This window comes from Tarenaya hassleriana, unplaced genomic scaffold (assembly GCF_000463585.1).
Source record: "Tarenaya hassleriana unplaced genomic scaffold, ASM46358v1 Cleome66, whole genome shotgun sequence".
Taxonomy (NCBI): Eukaryota; Viridiplantae; Streptophyta; class Magnoliopsida; order Brassicales; family Cleomaceae; genus Tarenaya; species Tarenaya hassleriana.
In genome coordinates, this window is record NW_010969135.1 from 513,902 (window position 1) to 517,699 (window position 3,798).

Here is a 3,798-nt window from a genome sequence, read left to right on the forward strand (position 1 = left end):
TGGAGCCGAGGCTGCTGCGATCGTAGGTACTCTGATGAGGACATCGACCAAGACATGGACAATGACGAACAAAACCTGAACGAGAAGCAAGATGATGACATAGACGCTATAAGAGGAGAAGAAGTGGAGACCGAGCTTACCATGCTAACCATTCCCATGCCTCCACTCGCAAGACAAAGGACTCGAAGCCTACGTTCAAAGATCAATGCATATGTTGAAGAATGGTTGATCAAAACATCCGACAAGGGGCTATACAATGCAAAAGACAGGATAGTGGCAACAAGCACAAAACATCGCATTGGAGTTTGTGTTGTCCAACACTTAAGATTTCGTGGACTAACACCTGGGCTACTAAGGAGATATTTGAAGATTGTATTTTCAATAAATGGGCTGAAGATCCAAGCCCAAAGAGCCCAAACATATTCTATACAAGTCCAAGAAGATACCAACCCATTGGAGAGGATATGGTGTCACCTTTGAAGCAAATTTCGGCCAAACCTTTATCAAGCACGAATTGGGGAAGCTTTCTACATTATTTTAACCTAATGAAGACCTTCTTTAAGCCTCCTAGCCGTTGCAAGACGTTGGGCTTCCACTTCCAACAACTTTCCAATTTTTCCTTACTTTATGGTGTTTATTTCCACTACCTTTCTTTAGTGTTTTGTTTGTGTTTATTTTAATCAAAACTCTTTGAGAAAATCAAAATAAAGAAGTAAGAATGTCGGGAGAAGGAGAGACTAGCCATGTCGCGTTAGCACAAATCCTACAAGACATACAAGAGCTACAGTTCGTACAAGCTTTTCCTTTTTTTACCGGCAAAGGTAAAGGCCAAAGCTTTCCATTTTTTTGGCTGTAAAACTTTCCATATTTTTTACCGGCAGAGGTAAAGGCTAAAGCTTTCCTTTTTTTTTTTTATTTATTATCGGCAGAGTTAAAAGGCCAAATCTTTCCTTTTTTTTTTTTTTTTAAGTTGAAAGTTTCCATTTTTTCCCTTTTATTTCTATCCATCCCAGCTTCGGAAATGTTAAATTTTCAATTTCTTATCTTTTTTTTTTCCTTTTGAGAATGGGATTTTTTTTTCAAGATCACTTACTGCCTTTATGTTAATTTTCGAAAAAATCTTATTAATATATATTTATATGTATTCCATTTTTCGGATTACTTTTGAGAAAGAAATAAACTATTTTCCTAAAACTTTTGGGTCGTCGAAGAGAGAGAGACCAAGAGAACCGACGCATAATGAAAAGGCAAAGATCGACCGTTAAAATAAAAATAATTTCAAAATATGAAATAGCGAATAGTACTCTTTACACCTAAAAGTGAAATAAAGTAGCAGATGCAATTTTGTATATAAAAGAACATTCTCTGTAGTAGCCAAAGCGTGCTCTTCGCAATCCGCTATGAAGGCCGTTGTATCTGTAAAGACAATATTATAAAATAAAAAATACATATATTTAGACATGCAATACAGAAAACATATTCATATATGATATCAGAGCGATCTATATTCCAAATTTTATTTAGAAAGATTGGACTCATTACAGAACAACATCCATCTACAGGGGGCATATATATTAATATATATAAGAACCGTATTTGTGAATACGTATACTTTTAGACATAGGGTTTCAGCTACTGCCAACTCCATCTATTTTGATGTACATTAATGCAACACAGAACGTATTCCTATATGGTGTCAAACCCATCTTTGTTTCAAATTTTATGCAGCAAAATTGGACTCATAGTAGACGATGCGAGGGGAATATATAATTGTAATTTTGTATATACCTATATCTAGACATCGGGTTTCATCTATTGCAACTCTATATATCCCAAGTACAAGATTGGTTTAATGCAATATTCAAACCCTTTTCCTTTAGTATCGTGTGTGTATGTCTGGTATATATATATATATATAGAGAGAGAGAGAGGTGACAGACCTCTAATGGCGCGGCGGAATCTGGTTTTATACGGTTGAGTCGAACCGTCCCAAGTATGTACTCCGGCAACTCTGATTCTTCCTTTCCCTGCATTTTTATGCTTCTTTAGCTTAGAATCTGACTCTTAAGAAACACAATGAATTATATTATATGCATTCACCATACAAATGAATAGGTGCTGGCAAATATGACTGATCGAATGTGGTCAAGAATGCGAAATTACAAACCTCGATCAAGATGGCAAGATCGACAATCAAGCTCGTAACGTATCCGAGGACCAAACCGATAACACCTCTGGCAACAGATGATGATCCGATATCCACATCAATCTGCACCAAGAGAATTTATCAGAACTTCAATGAATTACTTAGAGATCCAATACTCTATATATATATATATATATATATATATATATATAATCGAAATGAAACCAAAATAGTCACTTCTTATTCAAATCATGATTCAATTGAGGCAAAAATAAAATGGAAAATTCAGCTTTATCTGTTGGGCATTAAATAAAGTGCATCTATTGCCGATTCACGTGTTTGGTGTGTGTGTGTTTTTTCCTGTGTTTGCTACTGTTTTGTTGACGAAAACTAAAAAAATTGTGGAAAATATTCGTCAAAGGACTTTATCTGACTTATGTATAGTAACGTTTTTTATGGGTTGGAATGTGAATATGTACATAAATCCGGATTACTGAGTATGAAATTTCTGTTATATTATTTATAACCATTTGTTCACCAAATTATTGCTAATCTTCGTAGCTTTCAGATATATATAAGGTGTTAGAACTACGATGTTCGTAACCAGGGGGCGGACCTACGACAAGAGAAATGGGGACACATACTTCCACTAATCTATATTAAATTTCTTTATAAATTTTATAAAATTTTAAATATATTTACTAAATACCCCCATATCAAATATATAAAATAGGTTATGTGTAACGTCCGTAACCCGTATACTGCCCACGAATTGCGACACATGAACGATCAAACTGTATATCAAAATAGCGGGAATTCAAAAACATTTTTATATTATACATACGCAGCGGAAATATGTTTATACATAGCAAACCCATATACAGTAGACGTATACACACCATAACATAGTCGATATACACTGTAAGCGACAAACATACAGTACACGCCTAGAGAGAAAAGCGTACATGATCCAGAGAAAACATCTCACTCATCACCAGTACCCTCGTCCTGCTGCTGCCAAAGCTGCTCCGAACCTGAAATATTGCATAACAACGTCCATAAGCTATATGCTTAGTGAGTACTTCGGGTAAAACCCAAAGATCATACTCAAATTGCAAATGACCAAGCACAAGCAATATTATACACGTACATATCTATGTATATATGCTCAGTAATCATGTCATAATTTCTAACGTCGACCACGATAACACATGCAACAATCACACACAGTCCGGATGACAAGTCATCGGACAACAACTGTCAAATCGTCTCTATGTGCATCACACACATAGGATAGTAAACAGATCTGGTAACACCAGTCCAGGACACATATACAAGTCATAGCTCGATCCATCGGGTCTATCAGTAACACCGGTACTGTCAAATCATCTCTACGGGTGCATCACACGCGTAGGTAAGGACTCCCCATGTGTAAATGCACAATCCCCTCTCTCTCCTCGGCCGAAGCCGGAATAGTAAAAACACATCAACCCAATGCCCAACTCTTCATAAAAACGTATCACATCAACTATCCCCTCTGATATCGATGTCACCTCTCGATACCAGAGCGCCAGGTGTCTCTTCCAGGCCACCACGACTATGTCGAGTGAAGTCAGTCAACAACTGACAACCTCTCGCCGACCATCCACCAT

The 3,798-nt window shown here is 36.7% G+C and overlaps 1 long non-coding RNA gene across 1 annotated transcript; it reads right to left on the reverse strand.

The window, feature by feature from the left end:
* Positions 1 to 1,240: 1,240 nt before the first annotated feature.
* On the reverse strand, positions 1,241 to 2,298 carry LOC104800288. Its single transcript, XR_769708.1, has 3 exons — positions 2,168 to 2,298; positions 1,941 to 2,027; positions 1,241 to 1,416 (listed from the first exon to the last, which is right to left on the reverse strand). It is a non-coding gene; the product is annotated as an uncharacterized LOC104800288 (long non-coding RNA).
* Between the last annotated feature and the right edge of the window lie 1,500 nt (positions 2,299 to 3,798).